Below are 20,614 nucleotides of genomic sequence, written 5' to 3'. Positions count from 1 at the left end.
TTTCTTCTCCATGGATTTTAATACCTACTCCGAACTTTACTTTTGTTTCCTTTACTTCTTGCTCAATATACAGATTGAACAGCATCGGAGAGAGGCCGTAACCCTGTGTCAGTCCCTTCCCAAACACTGCTTCCCTTTCATGTCCCTCGACTCTTATAACTGCCATCTGCTTTCTGTACAAATTGTAAATAGACTTTCGCTCCCTGTATTTTACCTCTGCCACCATCAGAACTTGAAAGAGAATATTCCAATCAACATTGTCAAAAGCTTTCTCCAAGTCTACAAATGCTAGAAACGTAGGTTTGCCTTTTCTTAATCTTTCTTCTAAGATAAGTCGTAGGGTCAGTATTGCCTCACGTGTTCCAACATTTCTACGGAATCCAAACTGATCTTCCCCAAGGTCGGCTTCTACCAGTATTTTCCATTTGTCTGTAAACAATTCGCGTTAGTATTTTGCAGCTGTGACTTCTTAAAATGATAGTTCGGTTATTTTCACATCTGTCAACACCTGCTTTCTTTGGGATTGGAATTATTATGTTATTCTTGAAGTCTGAGAGAATTTCGCCTGTCTCATTCATCTTGCTCACGAGATGGTGGAGTTTTGTCAGGACTGGCTCTCCCAAGGCTGTCCGTAGTTCTAAAGGAATGTTGTCTACTCCCGGGACCTTGTTTCGACTTAGGTCTTTCAGTGCTCTGTCAAACTCTTCATGCACTATCATATCTCCCATTTCATCTACCTCCTCTTCCATTTCCATAATATTGTCCTCAAGAACATCGCCCCTATATGGACCCTCTATATACTTCCACCTTTCTGCTTTCCCTTCTTTGCTTAGAACTGGGTTTCAGTCTGAGCTCTTGAGATTCATGCAAGTGGTTCTCTTTTCTCCAAAGGTCTCTTTAATTTTCTTGTAGGCAGTATCTATCTTACCCCTCGTGAGGTAAGCCTCTACATCCTTACGTATGTCCTCTAGCCATCACTGCTTAGCCATTTTGCACTTCCTGTCGATCTCATTTTTGAGACGTTTGTATTCCTTTATGCCTGCTTCATTTACTGCATTTTTGTGCTTTCTCCTTTCATCAATTAAATTCAATATTTCTTCTGTTACCCAAGGATTTCTACTAGCCCTCGTCTTTTTACCTAATTGATCCTCTGCTGCCTTCACTACTTCATCCCTCAAAGCTACCCATTCTTCTTCTACTGTATTTCTTTCCCCCATTCCTGTCAATTGTTCCCTTATGCTCTCCCTGAAACTCTGTACAACCTCTGGTTCTTTCAGTTTATCCAGGTCCCATCTCCTTAAATTCCCACCTTTTTGCGGTTTCTTCAGTTTTAATCCACAGGTCATAACCAATAGATTGTGGTCAGAGTCCACATCTGCCCCTGGAAAGGTCTTACAATTTAAAATCTGGTTCCTAAATCTCTGTCTTGCCATTATATAATCTGTCTGAAACCTTCTAGTATCTCCAGGGTTCTTCCATGTATACCACCTTCTCTCATGATTCTTGAACCAAGTGTTAGCTCTGATTAAGTTATGCTCTGTGCAAAATTCTACCAGGCGGCTTCCTCTTGCATTTCTTAGCCCCAATCCATATTCACCTACTACGTTTCCTTCTCTTCCTTTTCCTACTGTCGAATTCCAGTCACCCATGACTATTAGATTTTCCTCTCCCTTAACTACCTGATTAATTTCTTTTATCTAATCATACATTTGATCAATTATTTCATCATCTGCAGAGATAGTTGGCATATAAACTTGTACTACTGTAGTAGGCGTGGGCTTCGTGTCTATCTTGGTCACAATAATGCGTTCACTGTGCTGTTTGTAGTAGCTTACCCGCATTCCTATTTTCTTATTCATTATTAAACCTACTCCTTCATTACCCCTATTTGACTTTGTATTTATAACCCTGTATTCGCCTGACCAAAAGTCTTGTTCCTCCTGCCACCGAACGTCACTAATTTCCACTATATCTAACATTAACCTATCCATTTCCCTTTTTTAATTTTCTAACCTACCTGCCCGATTAAGGGATCTGACATTCCACGCTCCGATCCGTAGAACGTCCTCTTTAGTAGTCCCCGCCCGGAGATCCGAATGGGGGACTATTTTACCTCGTGAATATCTTACCCAAGTGGACGCCATCATCATTTCATCATACAGTAAAGCATCATGCCCTTGGGAAAAATTACGGCTGTAGTTTCACCTTGCTTTCAGCCGTTCGCAGTACCAGCACAGCAAGGCCGTTTTGGTTAGTGTTACAAGGCCAGGTCAGTCAATCATCCACTCTGTTGCCCCTGCAACTACTGTAAAGGCTGCTGCCCCTCTTCAAGAACCAAACCTTTGATACCCAAGGCAACCCAAATTTAATGAACGGGAAGATGGTGGTACATAAAATGGCTCGGATGTAACTGATAGAATCCAACTCAAGGCTTTTGTTGTTGTTAGGCCTATTCGTGAGTTCCAATTAACGTTTAAATTCAGAAGCAGTCAAATATAATGAAAATATTTCCTTATAAGCTTCTGGCATAATGTCAACATAGAGTAAGTCTTTCTTCAAGTTCCCAGTGGGAACTTGTTTTACGCTGCAGATCGTAATATGCAACAGAAAACAACCCTAGGTAGTCAGTTAATATGCGAGAAAAATGTGAAAAAAGTAGAGAAAGTGGTGAAACAGTAAAACAAAAATTTCTGCGTGATCTGATTAAAATTTAATAATCCTAGCGGTATGCAATGCAAGAGAATTTTCTGCTTAAAATCGTATACTGAATTCCAAATAACGACAAAAATTTCACTCACTATCTCCTTCATAGTATAAACCAAAATGCACGTACCCACTTAAATGTACAGCTGGTCTGTTTTCAAACCATGATCTGCACTCATTGAAAGTATGAAATGTAACGTCTTTGTCATAAGCACGACATGCTGGAAGATCCACATGCAGGATATGAATCCACACGTCAGAAAGCCTTCGTCCTCTCGTGCACAATGGTTTCGATCATGGGACTAATTTTTTTAACGTAAGTAGCAGTTTATCAGCTATACTGGGCGATTTACTAATTACAATACTCTCCTCGAAAGGGGATGCGCGTGATGGATCGACTGGTGAGGGTGACATTTTGATGTTGGCGAAAATCGATCCAACCTTTGCTATTCACTTAAGCAAAGTCAGGAAGCAATGACTATAGGATTATTAAAATCTCCATCATAGCAGACGTTAAACGGAATATATACTTAGACGATTTACTACGTGGAATCAGCTGCGATACCATATTTTCCGCCGGCGTTGCTATTGCATACAGGCAGGTGCAAAAATTCTAGACAACCCCTGACTGTGAGACGTCGTAGACCTTGCTACATGTGTGCTAAATATTTCTGTTAAATATGGACCTGTATCTTCGACAGAGAGATATGTACACTCGTGCACAAAAATTTGGGAATCTCTAAGCCAACTGAAAACCAGTTCTTCTCGGTGACCGTGTGAGGATTAACATCGACCTGTGCGAGATGTATACAATGTCAGTGTGTAACGTTCCCTGGCAGCACACACACTGTTAATAAACTGAAATGACGTTTAATTGTACTATGTACGCCGCTATGAAGCAATTCGTGTGTATTGTAATTGTTTAAAAAAATATTATTAAATTTTGTATAAAGGGCGTTGGTTATTATTGTAATATTTTCTGTAATAATATTCTCGACGTATTTATGATTGTAATATTTCTATACTCATAATGTAATTACGAAATATGTTAATATCTGCGATGAAAAAATGTAAAATATAGCCACAGAGGAAAATAATATTGTAAGATTACAAAGAGATATTAATATTCAGCAATAGTATAAATAGCACTACATAATGTGCATTCTTTGTCGTCTTCCTCGAGAGCTGAGAGAGAGAGAGGAACCTGTGACGTAGCATTATATGCATGAGTAGACTTCTTTTGTCTGTATCTGTCTTTAGCTGCCATTAGAGGAGAAATTATAAAGGTGTGTAATTTTAATTATTGTTGTGGTCTAAATACATTATAATTTATCAAAATTGTGTATTACTAATGTAAATTAGCTTGCCCATGTCATCTATAATATTTCTTTAAAGAATTTTAAGCACTTTTTGCGATTATCGTTGGTGTTGCTGGGCTGTGCCGCGACCGAACGATTTGCAGCGGCGGCACATTTAAAAAAGTGTTCCGCTATAAAATTAACCAAATCCGTAAATCGAGAGCAGGTAAAATTAGCAGTGAATTACGAAATATTTTTCTTTTACAGTGATCCTGAGGCTGACTGAATTTATTACTGGTTTTACATTTGTGCTTTCATAGGCGGATAATTAACGTTGAAGTTGTTCATCTTTTGGTTCTTTCAGTTTCTAAAGCAAATAACTTAAACGTATAGAGAAGTGTGTTTTGTCTATGGTAATTAACCGTTCAGGTCGGCTTGGCAATATTTAACCACTTTATGCTAACAGAGACAGTCTTGTGTTCCATAGCTAACGCCGGGAAAGAATTCAGTAAATATTTAAAGACCCACTGCGTTTAGAAAATGTGTGCCAAGGCCGAAATACGTAAAAAAATTTAATCAAAATTCATTTAGACAGAATTAAGCACATTTAAAATTACATGAACTTCAGCAACCCTCTCATGCTGATAAATTCAAACTAACGGATTAATAACATATGACTTTGAAAATTCATTTTGATTACCACACGTAAAAAAAAGGGTTCTACAACAAAGTTCGTACTGAAAGAGTAAATAACAAAAATATTTAAAGCCATTTCTTCCTCATTTTCATCCATTCATTTTACATTATATATATATATATATATATATATATATATAATTTTTTTCATTAAAAGTGTAAAACTACTTTGTGTGCCTTTGTCAATCTTTGTTAGTAGAGATCGTGAGTACGCAGGTTTTGGGGTGCGTGTTTAGCAGTATATTTGCCAAACAATAATTAAGCCATACGGAAGAAGAATGGCTCGTTCAACAATCTTAATAGGCATTACGTTTGTTCTGATAAGGTCAGAAGTTGTCCAGTGTCAGGTGTCATCACCTTTATTGTTCTTTAAGGACTACGAGGAGGATTTCAAGATTCATAATTCAACGGCAGTGGGACAAACGCCTGGGTCACATATTTACCGCCAATGTATCGTCGCTCTATATAAAGTATTCCGCATGTACTCTGGCCCGCTGGATGCGTTCTCACTACTAAAAGGAATTTCATTGTTCAGCGGATGAGTTTTCCTGGCAACAGTGAGAAGAGCTCCGTATATTATGGGTATAAAGCTTCTCGAGATGACATATTTGCTTGTAATATTCTTTGTTGTCTGCCACGTTGAGTCCAATTGAATCGCCACTTGCTGAAAGCGCTTCAGTCAGAAAATATCCGAAATGAGACACACTTACGTATTACTGAAGTGTAGCTGCATCTTTTCATGCTAGAAGGCACTCTGTCAGATGCTTCGGTATGGCAGGAAAATGCAATAGAAATCATGGTATCTGCTTTATATACTTTAATCAGTGAATGAAGCTCTTCTAGCATATCGAGGAAGCCCTTCAGGCAGAAACAAAAGAAGCTATTGGATTATACACTGAAAGTTTTACACTAAAAGGAAGTCATTATGTTACCAAGGATATAAAATATTTAGATGCCAGACTTAACATTCTAGAAATGTATAAGTTGTTTAAGGAAGAACTTTCCCAGATAAAGGCTACCTTGTGACACACTTTTCAGGGAAAATTTCAGTTTGCGTTTCGGACGCTGCTGCAAATGTGAAGAGCTGAAGGAGAAGAGAAGTCACCTTAACGATGCTGCAAAGTGACCAAAGTTACGTGATATTGACGACCTAATGGTTCACAAGAGAAAAACCCATCAATTTTATCCTGTGGTTACAGAAGAACCTAAAAGGACAGACGAGCCTCATATACTTGACAGTAGTGTTGACTTCAAGACAAATTCCCAAATTCCACCGTTTCATGCCCACGGCACGTTTTATCTGCGACAGTTGGCGGGTCATACATACTGAATTCAAGAAACTTTTAAAAAAGCATGTCTGCATGAATGCATACATCCTAAAGCAGTGGACAAAAGGACCAACGAAATCTGCACTTTCCTCTATAAGTTTCTGCATGGCGTTCCTCTATCAGTAACTGAACTACACTTATATTCGGATAACTCTAGACGACAGAAGAATGATCATGTTGTATCGGGAGTGTTATTAGCATTGAGTAGCTATAACCCGCTTGAGAAATTAGTCCACTGTTTCCCTGTCAGATTTCGCTGTTAGTGGGCATCCCTTTATCTCTTGTGACAGGAATATCAGCAAAACCAAAAGATAACTTAAAGAACATAATAGTTTCAATACGATACAATAACTAACGAAGCTCAATACGTTCCAGCAAAGTCCAACAATTCATTGTGACAAAAATTGCTGCCATAGATGGTGGATTTGAAGACCTGGTAGCAGCGGGTTAACAAATTTGGAAATTTGTGGTAAGGTGTTATTGGACCAAACCGCTAAGGTCATCGGTCCCTAAGCTTACACACTACTTAATCAAACTTAAACTAACTTACGCTAAGGACGACACACACACCCATGCCCGAGGGAGGACTCGAACCTCCGACGGGGAAAGCCGCGCGGACCGTGACAAGACGCCTCAGACCGCTCCGCTACCCCACGTGTCAGCGGGTTAACTAGAAGACTTGTGTTTCTGTTGAAACTAGCACAAAAGTGTTCCAGGAGATAAGAATATCCAATTCCTTTTCTGTAATATAGTGCATTTTACGTACAGTGTTAGTGAAAATTTTTGGTAATACATTTGCAATTATTTGGTTTATCAATTAAACCCACTGTGTAATGCATTTATTAAGAGAAGAAGGACAGTAACTAATACATGAAAACCCGAAAAATGCTAAAAGAACCCAGCCATCATACTTTCAAATTTATTTATGTACACAAATTTTATTTTTTCACAGACTGAAATGAACCCTGACACGAACGCAATATTACGCATGACTGATAGTTTTTTGGGACAAATGAAGGAACTGCTCAAGAGTATTCGTTGTCTCAAAACTAGGTTGGAATGACTAAAGCCCTTTTAGTACGTGGCGATTTACTTGAAGCCTTAATGTTTCGGAAAACGCTTGGTCGTCGTCATCAGGAGGTGCCTATTCTAAGTTGCATTTCAATGAAATTTAGACATGACTAAATTTTCTGTTCATCTGTGTGTCACAGTTTCGTCTGGTGGATGATCCCCTTGCGTCCACAGATCTGGCGCGCCCTGCAGACTCGTTACAGCTCTGCCAATATTTGGAAATGGGTCGATTTGGCCGTGTCAGTGTTCTGTCCTTGTGTGGCGGCTTCATGTTGTGGGCGAGAAGAACACAGCAAGCTACGTGTACTGCTATGAAACCTACCATCTCTAGGTGTAACAAAATGCAAAGGTATGTGCGCCATTACTGGATTCCCTTTGACGAGTGTCGTTGCTTTACGCAGAATACCAACAACCCATGAAGGGATATATAAAAAGCAGTACTAAAAGAAAAAAAAGATGATAGTACACGTTGTCTTAGGGAAATTGTTTCCAAGGTATTTATGTGGAGACGCAGACGTCAAAATTTATGAGAATAAACGCAATTTTGAGTGTATGCAACAGTTCATACGAACTGTGTCATAAGCGCTACTCTGTGGTGACGAGATTCGCCAAAGAAAGCGGTCAGCAGCATCGAGTCAATCACGAGACTAACGACCCAAACACAAAGGTCGAACCTTCTAGCGGTGGCAGTTTGGCGGACACATAACGTCACTCGTCAGGGAAAATGAGTTCACATAAGAAGCCGGCCGGGGTGGCCGAGCGGTTCTAGGCGCTACAGTCTGGAACCGCGTGACGGCTACGGTCGCAGGTTCGAATCCTGCCTCGGGCATGGATGTGTGTGATGTCGTTAGGTTGGTTAGGTTTGAGTAAATCTAAGTAATACATCAGATGTTAAGTCCCATACTGCTTAGAGCCATTTGAACCAATTGGTAGGGTACAGAGTGTGTTACTGTGAACAGTTCATTGACAGGGTTGTTCTTAGCAGAATCGAAAGCAATCCATCACTGACAACGACAGTTGAGATATACATCCCGACCTCCCAAGCTGTAGATGAAGAGATAGAGTAAGTGTGTGAGGATATTGAAAGGGCAATATAGTATGTAAAAGGGGATGGAAATCTAATAGTCATGGCGGACTATAATGAAGTAGGGGAAAGTGTAAGTAGGCTGTTTATGTTTTCTTATTGACAACGTTACGTAGCGCTCTGTATGAAAATCACTGGCTGTGCTGTGTGCAGTCTGTGGTTAGTTTGCATTGTTGTCTGCCATTGTAGTCTTGGGCAGCTGGATGTTAACAGTGCGTAGCGTTGCGCAGTTGGAGGTGAGCCGCCAGCAGTGGTGGATGTGGGGAGAGAGATGGCGGAGTTTTGTAATTTGTAATACTGGATATTATAAACTGCTATGTATATTATCATTTTTCAACACTATTAAGGTAAATACATTGTTTGTTCTCTATCAAAATCTTTCATTTGCTAACTATGCCTATCAGTAGTTAGGGCCTTCCGTAGTTTGAATCTTTTATTTAGCTGGTAGTAGTGGCGCTCGCTGTATTGCAGTAGTTCGTGTAACCAATATTTTTGTGAGGTAAGTGATTTGTGAAAGGTATAGGTTAATGTTAGTCAGGGCCATTCTTTTGTAGGGATTTCTGAAAGTCAGATTGCGTTGCGCTAAAAATATTGTGTGTCAGTTTAAGCACAGTCCTGTATAATTGTTCTAAGGGGACGTTTCATATGTTGACCCTTAGCCGAGGATACCTCACTGGAATCTTCTGATTTTTTTCTTGTAGTTTGTGTAATTAGTGTAGATTTTGTTTATTGCTAGCGCGTAATTGTAGAGAGAATCTCTTTCGTAGTTGCAGTCTTTCATTGTTGTACAGTAAAACAGTTGTTGCATGCATGTAGATTTGCACCAAGTATTTCGCAGCTGCGCTTGCAATTAACTAGATATTATTTTCAGTGCTATGTTAATTTGTTCTCTTATTGTTGCTCTTCAAATCGTGTTTTCTGTGTTATCGTGTGAAATATTGTAACAATAATGGCGTGTGAAAAACGTAGTACTAGGCTCCAAAGTAAACTGAGAAATGACAGTGAAGACGAAAGCAGTGTGTTAGCGCCACCGAGTAATGAATTAACTAATGTTCAAAGTAGTAATTTGGTAATTGTACATAGGGAAATGGAGCGGGCTGCAAACAATGGTGTACACAGTGAAACAATTAGTGAACAGGAAAGCATTATCGATCGATCGGTCGGCAACAGCTTGCCTCAGGAATCCGAAATGACAGCACACAATCTTGCAAATACTGTAGATTCAGGTTTTGCGTCCTCACCCTTTTCTCAAATAAGTCAAGACACATTTTCTGCTTATCAAACTGCGAATATTGCCGGTTCAAATGCATTGCCGAATAGCACTGAGGAACATGTTTCAGACACCAGTGCATTGTTATTACAATTAATGCAACAAATGGGACAAAAGCTTCAAAAGTTAGACACAATGGAACAAAATCTTCAAAAGTTAGACACAATGGAACAAAATCAGAGACAAACACAGCAAAAGCTTCAAAAGTTAGACACCACACTTGAACAAACACGTGAAGATTTAACTACTGAGTTACATAACATTGAATCGAAATGTCAGAAAGTCTGTAATGACGTAAAAACGCAAATTTGTGAGCATTTTCAACCTATTTTTTCGCGGCATGAAAATGCATTACAGAATCACGAAGCAGCCATAAAAGAACTGCAAACTATTGTTCATCAAAATCATGAGACCCTGCAAGCTAAAATTGACTCAGTTGCATCTACCGATTTGGTTACGCAACTTGCAAAAACTCAGGAAAACTTAAAGGACACAGTAGATTCGATTTTAACACAAATGAACACTCTGAAACTTGGTTCAGAAAAACACACTGAGGAAATGTGTTCACTATCGGAGAAAGTAGCCGAACTTTCGGATCAGGTCACTAACTTATCTACAAAGGTAGATGATGATCTGAATGACACAAGACCCGTAGCCTTCACTGACACAGAAGAGTATGAACAAATTAGAAAATTCAAACAAAATCAAAATCAAATCAATAAACAGTACAAAAGAGAAGTCCGGGAAGTACAAGATCAGTTGACGCAGGTAATACAAGAATTACGTATTTCAGAGGACACTCGCGCTCCAACACGGGAAGAGGAACTTAGAAATACGGAAAAGCTACAAAATAATAACACAGGGAATTTCGGAAATTATGAAAGAAATTGGCGAGGTGCACCGAATTTTGAGATGGAACCGCCGACACGACGTATCAATGATCGATGTGCTACTCGCCGACACGATGATTTAGACTATAAGCTGTTCATTACTACACGTAAACTCAAAACATTTAAGAATTCTGACAACGACATTCATCCACAAGCATAGCTTCATCAATTTTCTCATTGTTCTCCTCCCAACTGGTCATTGGAGCACAGGTTAGAATTTATGTGTGGCTACTTGGAGAATGAACCAGCTGTAAGAATGCGATCGGTTATTCACGATTGTCACAGTGAAGGAGAATTTTATCATGCCTTCCTCTCAGCGTATTGGTCTCAAGCTACACAAGACCGAGTAAAACATAGCATCATAATGATGAAACGTTTCGAACAATCTGAATTTTCCTGTCTTATGAAATATTTTGAAGACATGTTGCATAAGAATCAGTATCTTTCAAACCCATACAGCCCCTCAGAACTCATCCACATTTGCTTAATCAAACTGCCTGAACATTTACGACATATTATTTTAGCAGGACGTTGCAAAGACGACATTGAAGCTTTTCAGGGACTGTTACAAGAACTGGAAATTGACACTGACAATCGCGGAACGCGAAAACAGGAGTACAACAATTACAGGTCACATCTGCCACAATTCCGCGATGACAGAAATAATAAATGGACACGACAAGGCTATTCTTACAACGTAAATCGTGACCAAAACAGACACCACCCGTATGACAACCGTTGGCAGAGTAGTAATAATTACAGGGAAAGATCACCTCTCTGCAGTAATGACTATCACAGAGACAATCAGAGAAACGGACAATATGGGAACCAAAAGAATTATTATCAAGGGAGACAGAATAACTTCAGGCGCAACAGTCCAGCGCGCAGTTACGACTCAGAGAGAAATTCTCCACCACGTGACCGACAAGAAAGAAACTTTGGAATCTACCGACATGATGACAGACCTGAACTGCATCAGAACTGGCGGGATTTAAACAGGGCAGGACCCTCTCAAACAAGGTGAATCTGTAGAAGTTAGACCTCCAAATCCTAATAACGACGTGCGCCAACAAAGGAACTGACAATGACTTGCACCGCAGGCAGCCACGTGCGCCCACTGGCTCAGGGAAAAATAACATAGACGCTAACCTAGAGAAACATTCTAGTATTCTTTACCGACATATACCACATGATAATTGCGTCGAAGTTGAAACTCTGAGTACTATGAAGAGTAAAGGATCGCACCACATTTCACATGTGAAACCGTTTATTGAAAGATAATCTGCTTTTTAAATTTGTCTTTGCCATATAACTTTTCACTTCGCGTTACTAGTATGCTTTAGAAATTGTTAACATGCAACAATGTTTGAAGTTAAATATCCAGTCAAGAATCAAGAGAACTTATTTAAACAGTAATTGGGAATGCATTGTTATTGCGAACAGACGACACAGTGTTGTTATTTATACATTGTTCCTTGTTAGTTGCACGATTATGTAACGAATATATGGCTTACATACTTAGAACATATACTGCTAATGAGATTTTAATGCAACATTTTGGTTTACTTGAAAATACATTCTGGATTTAAAGTACTTTCTGTGAGATACCAGATGACACAGTGGTTAGTTTATATGACAGCTACACGATTTTATCACGACACTACTAGTGAGTGACAATTTACAATGTTGCTTTTGCGGTGTTTCTGTTTTATATCTGCACAGTTTTTCTGAATTATTTTGGAAAGTAAAACATGTTTTAGTAGTAACTTTTGTGGTATAGCTACAATGAGACTGCCTTTTCAGTAGCACAACAATACGTTACAGCACAGTACTTTCTTCATCACGGCAATAAGCGTAATAACTAAGATATCCATACGCAAAGCATTTCACTTTTGTTTATCATGAGGTAAGTACATTGGCTTCTGTAGAACTTAGTTTTTGGAGGATGATAACTACGACACTTCCATAGATTTATCTTACAACAAGACGCACACTTTAGCTCTACAGTACACGTATTTGAGTGATTAATTTTGTACTTAACATTTATTTTTAAAGATATTTGAAGTACAATGATACAAAGGTTTTCTGTGATACATTTCATTCCATTGCTGTAATCTGTACCACCTGAGGGTATAATTACATTAATCCTCATGGGGGTACACGCCTACTTTGTGTACCATGTGTTTGGCAAGCACAAGGAGCCCTAGCTAGTATGGTATTTGCTTATACAACTTAACACATCGGTACCATATTTCTCTAACACCTAAATTACACAGCTATCTGATCATTCAACTGAGAGAGACAAATTTTTTTACTACATCAGTGACACATGTTTACGCAATTACACAGTTGGGTAACTTCACGCTTATGAAATTGTATTTTGTCTGTGCTTTGTGAACTGTCCGTATTTTTTCAGAACCATTGTGATACTATGAGAGCTTTGAAAGATTTATTTTGTATGGGATCGTGATTTTTAAAGTACGTTTGAGGCAGATGACACTTTTGACTTGAGCAGAGAATTTTTTTTTTATTATTGGAGGAAGCTACGACGATTTTGAGAGTTCACTGAGGTGTTATGATGTTATTATTACGATGACTATGTGTATTATGCTGTTGCAGTATGTTTATGATCATTAAGCTGATGCTATATGAGTTATTTGATTATGCTACGTATCTGTTATGAAATATTGAAGTGTCGATGAATAAGGTAAGGAATAATGAGTAGTGGTTAGGGACTCCGGTTTGTGAAAAGGTTGTTGTAAACCAAGAATCGTACTTTAAGAGTTATGAAATGTTTGTAAATGGGTGAATGTATCACAATGCCGGCGAAAATTTTTTGACACTCTTATATCAATAGGATTTTGTTTCTACAGATTTGTAATGCAAATTCTTGACCTGTGAAATATTTATATATGAGACTGTCACTGTATTTCAAACTGGTGTCGTAAATATTTTGGTAAGAAAGTTAAGTGACCACCTTTGCGTAATGCATCGTGGGCACCCAGCTGCGTGACAGATGCCTGGAAAAAAGCCATTAGTGTGTGCCTTTCAGAGGCACAGGTAGCAAAAAAAGGGAGGCCATTATCCTCGCTATTGACATTCCTTTGCAGAAAGCATCGTAAATACGACACCCCCAAACTTGAGAACATGAAAACACTGTGGAGCTCTTAATTTATGATATTTACTGCAATGCCTAATGAAATGACGAGAAATATTTTTATGTCTATACACCTTATTATGACTACTGGCTTTCTAGTTGAGAGAAATGCCATACGGCTTGCTTTATGTATTTATTTACTCATTTTGTTTAATATCTAGTTTCTAGCTGCCCTGCAGCATTGGTTAAAATAAAATTTTATAGATGTACTAATATAAATATTTCATGCCTACAGACCCAGTAAAGAATAACTTTGATGTACTTAAAAAAAAACGAAGGAGCACAAAAACACATTTCCCTTCACAGGAATTGCATACAGAATTTTCTTTTCTAGTACTTGGTAATTTCTTTTGTAGAATAAATTGTGATGCATCACTCTAGTGTTAAGATGTGACATAGGTATTAAACATGGCCATTTTTACTGTAATATTTTTTCTGCTTGAGCTTTCTCAGGTTTAGATATAAGTTACTGCGTTTGCTGTGGCTGTTTGCCAGGCATAATGTTACTGAATTTGACTTCGTATTACGCTGTTAAGCCAGTTTTAGTACCGATTTATTTTTCTTGTTTGCTGCACAGTGCCTTATATTAGTTGTAATATTGCAATTGCTTTGCTAATTTGAATTTTTTGTCATTGATATTTGCGTTAATTGTTTTGTGCTGCTGCATTGCCTCGTCCCTTAGTTTAGCATCTGAGCTCAGTAGATATAAGTTAGCTTAAGAGGGGGTAGACTATATGAGAAACTAACTATGATGGATTGCAAGAAATGCACTGAGAGGCTATACGAGAAAATTACAGAAAGCAGGTATAGATAGGACTTTTGGAAATAATGAAGAACGAAGGGAGATCTCCGAGAAGTAAAGAAAGTTTTGTTTGCAGAATACTGCAGTAAAACAAACCCTGTCCTTTCCTTGTATTATTCCGCTATATGTTTGTGTACCCTTGTGTATTTGTTTTCTTCCTGTCTCTGAGTACTGTTTCATAGAATTTTTTTCTCTTCTAATACTAAGCTACATTCACTATGATGAGGAATACTGTTATCCTCAAATATAATTGGCATTAATAATATGTTATTTACTTTGTAAAGATGTTTAGGCATTATTTATTCTGTTTTGTTTTAATGCTTATGTGTAAAGTTCATGTTTCAAATGTTATTCTGATCTTTTATGTATTTACTTATGTCATAACTCCTGTAACACTGATGTATATGTTTATTTCTATTCTGTTGTAAAGCCTGTACTACAAATGTTATCTGTATAGTTATGTTCTGTAATTATGTATTTTGTACCTTTGTTATTGTATTTTTATGTTATAAAATTGTAATTGACACCAGTTCATCAAATTAAGTAACTTGTAAGTTACATTTCACTGCACACGTTTCTGTTGGTCGTAGTATATGGACAATATGTGAGAAGTAGGGCTGATAGTGTTTACACGTGTGTTAATAATTCAGCAAGGGACTGATTAACAGCATTGCTGGTTCTAAGGACAATTCCAAAAACTTTGTGAGTGCACAAGTGGTGGTTTATGGACTTGCTATATTGTCTGCAAGACTTCTAGGAACAATTCCAAAAACTTTGTGCGTGCACAAGTGGTGATTTATGGACTTGCTATATTCTCCGCAAGACTCTTCGATGCTGAATGTGCACCTGCACAGTCGCAACAGATGGCTGTTGGCCATCTCTACAAGGACTACAGTGGGTTTGCATCTTTGATGGCCCACCAATACCATTATTTCTATAAGGACTGCAGTGGGTCTGCAGCTCTGGTGGCCCACCAATACCACATTCTCTACCAGGACTACAGTGGGTCTACTCTGTGATGACCTACCTACCAATATTCATTAACTTCGACTGACTCTGCGGTGGGTTGGCTCTGTTGTGGCCCATTACCTGTCTGCATGTCAAGAGTTAACACTGTCTTTCCGTTGGAAGGACGACACTACTTCTTCAATACTGCATAGAAATCCACTACTTCTGTGTGCAATTTCTTTTACTAATGAGACTTTGTGAAAAAGCTGTAATTACTATTATGATGAATGATCAGGACTATCTTTATGGACGGTGAGAAAATTTTAGCTTTTGACCAACATTGTATCAATAAGTGTGTGCATTTGATTTCTTTGTTATTGTAATTACGATTATGAAATTTTCTTTCAAATCTGTATTGGCCAGTGCCCAAAACAATTTGTAAAATTGGGGCATGGGGGCTATGTAAGTAGGCTGTTTATGTTTTCTTATTGGCAACGTTACGTAGCGCTCTGTATGAAAATCACTGGCTATGCTGTGTGCAGTCTGTGGTTGGTTTGCATTGTTGTCTGCCACTGTAGTGTTGGGCAGCTGGATGTTAACAGCGCGTAGCGTTGCGCAGTTGGAGGTGAGCCGCCAGCAGTGGTGGATGTGGGGAGAGAGATGGCGGAGTTTTGAAATTTGTAATACTGGATATTATGAACTGCAATGTATATTATGATTTTTCAACACTAGTAAGGTAAATACACTCCTGGAAATTGAAATAAGAACACCGTGAATTCATTGTCCCAGGAAGGGGAAACTTTATTGACACATTCCTGGGGTCAGATACATCACATGATCACACTGACAGAACCACAGGCACATAGACACAGGCAACAGAGCATGCACAATGTCGGCACTAGTACAGTGTATATCCACCTTTCGCAGCAATGCAGGCTGCTATTCTCCCATGGAGACGATCGTAGAGATGCTGGATGTAGTCCTGTGGAACGGCTTGCCATGCCATTTCCACCTGGCGCCTCAGTTGGACCAGCGTTCGTGCTGGACGTGCAGACCGCGTGAGACGACGCTTCATCCAGTCCCAAACATGCTCAATGGGGGACAGATCCGGAGATCTTGCTGGCCAGGGTAGTTGACTTACACCTTCTAGAGCACGTTGGGTGGCACAGGATACATGCGGACGTGCATTGTCCTGTTGGAACAGCAAGTTCCCTTGCCGGTCTAGGAATGGTAGAACGATGGGTTCGATGACGGTTTGGATGTACCGTGCACTATTCAGTGTCCCCTCGACGATCACCAGTGGTGTACGGCCAGTGTAGGAGATCGCTCCCCACACCATGATGCCGGGTGTTGGCCCTGTGTGCCTCGGTCGTATGCAGTCCTGATTGTGGCGCTCACCTGCATGGCGCCAAACACGCATACGACCATCATTGGCACCAAGGCAGAAGCGACTCTCATCGCTGAAGACGACACGTCTTCATTCGTCCCTCCATTCACGCCTGTCGCGACACCACTGGAGGCGGGCTGCACGATGTTGGGGCGTGAGCGGAAGACGGCCTAACGGTGTGCGGGACCGTAGCCCAGCTTCATGGAGACGGTTGCGAATGGTCCTCGCCGATACCCCAGGAGCAACAGTGTCCCTAATTTGCTGGGAAGTGGCGGTGCGGTCCCCTAAGGCACTGCGTAGGATCCTACGGTCTTGGCGTGCATCCGTGCGTCGCTGCGGTCCGGTCCCAGGTCGACGGGCACGTGCACCTTACGCCGACCACTGGCGACAACATCGATGTACTGTGGAGACCTCACGCGCCACGTGTTGAGCAATTCGGCGGTACGTCCACCCGGCCTCCCGCATGCCCACTATACGCCCTCGCTCAAAGTCCGTCAACTGCACATACGGTTCACGTCGACGCTGTCGCGGCATGCTACCAGTGTTAAAGACTGCGATGGAGCTCCGTATGCCACGGCAAACTGGCTGACACTGACGGCGGCGGTGCACAAATGCTGCGCAGCTAGCGCCATTCGACGGCCAACACCGCGGTTCCTGGTGTGTCCGTTGTGCCGTGCGTGTGATCATTGCTTGTACAGCCCTCTCGCAGTGTCCGGAGCAAGTATGGTGGGTCTGACACACCGGTGTCAATGTGTTCTTTTTTCCATTTCCAGGAGTGTAAATTGTTTGTTCTCTATCAAAATCTTTCATTTGCTAACTATGCCTATCAGTAGTTAGTGCGTTCCGTAGTTTGAATCTTTTATTTAGCTGGCAGTAGTGGCGCTCGCTGTACTGCAGTAGTTCGAGTAACCAAGATTTTTGTGAGGTAAGCGATTCGTGAAACGAATAGGTTAATGTTAGTCAGGGCCATTCTTTTGTAGGGATTTCTGAAAGTCAGATTGCGTTGCGCTAAAAATATTGTGTGTCAGTTTAAGCACAGTCCTGTATAATTGTCCTAAGGGGACGTTTCAAAGGAGTAGAAGAAAAGGTTAGAGGAGAATGTGGGCTTTGGACAAGGAATGAGAGAAAAGAAAGACTAATTGAGTTCTGTAATAAGTTTCAGCTAGTAATAGTGGATACTCTGTTCAAGAATCACAAGAGGAGGAGGTATACTTGTAAAACGTCGGGTGATACGGGAAGATTTTAGTTAGATTACATCATGGTCAGACAGAAATTCCGAAAACATGTACTGGATTGTAAGGTGTACCCAGGAGTGGACACAGACTCAGATTACAATATACTAGTGATGAAAAGTAGCCTGGAGTTTAAGACATTAGTCAGGAAGGATCAATACACAAAAAAATGGGATACGGAAATACTAAGGAATGACGAGATACTGTTGAAGTTCTATAAGGCTATAGATACAGCAGTAAGGAATAGTTCAGTAGGCAGTACAGTTGAATAGGACTGGACATCTCTAAAAAGGGCTATCATAGAAGTTTGGAAGGAAAATACAGGTACAAGGAAGGTAAATGATAAGAAACCATGGGTAGCCATGAAAGGAGGAAGTACAAAAATGTTCCACGAAAGTCAGGAATACAGATATATAAGTCGCTGAGGAATGAAATAGGTAGAGAGTGCTGGGAAGCTAAGACGAAATGGCTTCAGGAAAAATGTGAAGACTTCGAAAAAGAAATTATAGTCGGAAGGACAGACTTACAATACAGGAAAGTCAAAACAAACTTCGGTGACATTAAAAGTAAGGGTGATAACATTAAGAGTTCAGCGGGTATTCCACTTTAAGTGCAGAGGAGAGAGCGAATAGCTGTAAAGAATACATTGAAAGCCTCTGTTAGGGGGAAGATTTGTCTGATGTGACAGAAGAAGAAACAGGAGTCGATTTAGAATAGATAGGGGATCCAGTATTTGAACCAGAATTTAAGAGAGCTCTGGAGGACTTAAGATCAATCAAGGCAGAAGGGATATATTACATCCCACCAGAATTTTTAAACTCATTGGGGCAAGTGGCAACAAAACGACTATACACATTGGTTTGTAGAATGTATGAGTCTGGCAACATACCATCTGACTTTCGGAAAAGCATCATCCACACAACTCCGAAAACGCCAGACCTGACAAGCGCAAGAATTACCGCACAATCAGTTTAACACCTCATGCATCCAAGTTGATTACAAGAATCATATACAGAAGAATGGAAAAGAAAATTGAGGATGCGCTCGATGACGATCAGTTTCGCTTTACGAAAGGTAATGGGACGAGACAGGCAATTCTAACGTTGCTGTTAATAATGGAAGCTAGACTAAAGAAAACTCAAGACACGTTCATAGGATCTGTCGACCTGGAAAAAGCGTTTGACAATGTTAAATGGTGCAAGATGTTCGAAATTCTGAAAAAAAACGTAGGGGTGAGCCTTTGGGAGAGACGGATCATATACAATATGTACAACAGCCAAGAGGGAATAATAAGATTGGACGACCAAGAACGATGTGCTCGCATTAAAGTTGGTGTAAGACAAGGATGTAGCCGTTCGCTCTTACTGTTCAATCTGTACATCGAGGAAGCAATGGCGGACATAAAAGAAAGGCTCAGGAGTGGAATTAAAATTCTAGGTGAAAAGATTTCAGTGATACGATTCGCTGATGACGTTGCTATGTTGAGTGGAACTAATAAAGAATTACATGATCTGCTGAACGGAATGAACAGTCTAATGAGTGCAGAGTATAGATTGAGAGTAAATCAGAGATGGTAATGAGATGTAGTTGAAAACGAGAACAGCGAGAAACTTAACATCAGGACTGATCATCACGAAGTAGATGAAGTTGAGGATTTCTGCTACCTAGGCAGTAAAATAACCAATGACGGACAGAGCAAGGAGGACATTAAAAGCAGACTAGCAATGGCAAAAAGGGTTCTCCTGGCCAAGAGAAATCTACTAATATCAAATATCGGCCTTAATTTGAGGAAGAAACTTCTGAGAATGTACGTCTGGAGTACAGCATTGTATGGCAGTGAAACGGACTGTGGGAAAACCGGAACAGAAGAGAATCGAAGCATTTGAGATGTGATGCTACAAACGAATGTTGAAAATTAGGTGGACTGAAAAGGTAAGGAATGAGGAGGTTGTGCGCAGATTCGGAGAGGAAAGGAATATGTGGAAGCACTGAAAAGGAGGACGGACAGGATGATAGGACATTTGTTAAGAGAGTCGGGAATGACTTCTATGTTACTAGAGGGAGCTGTAGAGTGTAAAAACTGTAGAGGAAGACAGAGATTGCAATACATCCATAAAATAACTGAGGACGTAGGTTGCAAGTGCTACTCTGTGTTGAAGAGGTTAGCACACGAGAGAAATTAGTGGCTGCCGCATCAAACAAGTCAGAAGACTGACGACCAAACAAAAGGTCGGAGACCTAGTTACTTAATTCGTCTACCAACGGACCCTTGCTCACCACCAGGCGGTGCATGACTAGAAGTGAAAAACACTGTCTGAAGCCATGCTCGACAGCACCCCTTCAGTATTCATTACCGATTCGTATACTCTACTGCCATGCGAGGGCATAACGTTACGTAATGACGTTTGTCAACACAAGAGATTTCACACAAGGAAATTTTAATCAGCTTGTATTTTTTCCTCTTGATCACTGTATCAAGTTCCATAAACCTCTATTGGCTGAAGCTAGAAGGGATGCAACATACATCTCAGAGAGGTTTACAGTTGACAACCGAAGACCGTACATCACAAGGTGAGATGTAGCGTGACTCTTATTATTTCTACAAACGTCTCTCGAAAGGACAACAGACTCGAAAATCAAGGAAATTCATGGTCATGTGGAGGCTTACCTACATTTGTTTTCCTCGGGTAACTTTCGCCATCTGAGAATATAGGGGATGAAATGACAGTCTAAGTGGCAGTACACCAC

Source organism: Schistocerca cancellata, chromosome 3 (assembly GCF_023864275.1).
Source record: "Schistocerca cancellata isolate TAMUIC-IGC-003103 chromosome 3, iqSchCanc2.1, whole genome shotgun sequence".
In the NCBI taxonomy this organism is placed as follows: Eukaryota; Metazoa; Arthropoda; class Insecta; order Orthoptera; family Acrididae; genus Schistocerca; species Schistocerca cancellata.
Note: the sequence above shows the minus strand (reverse complement) of the source record.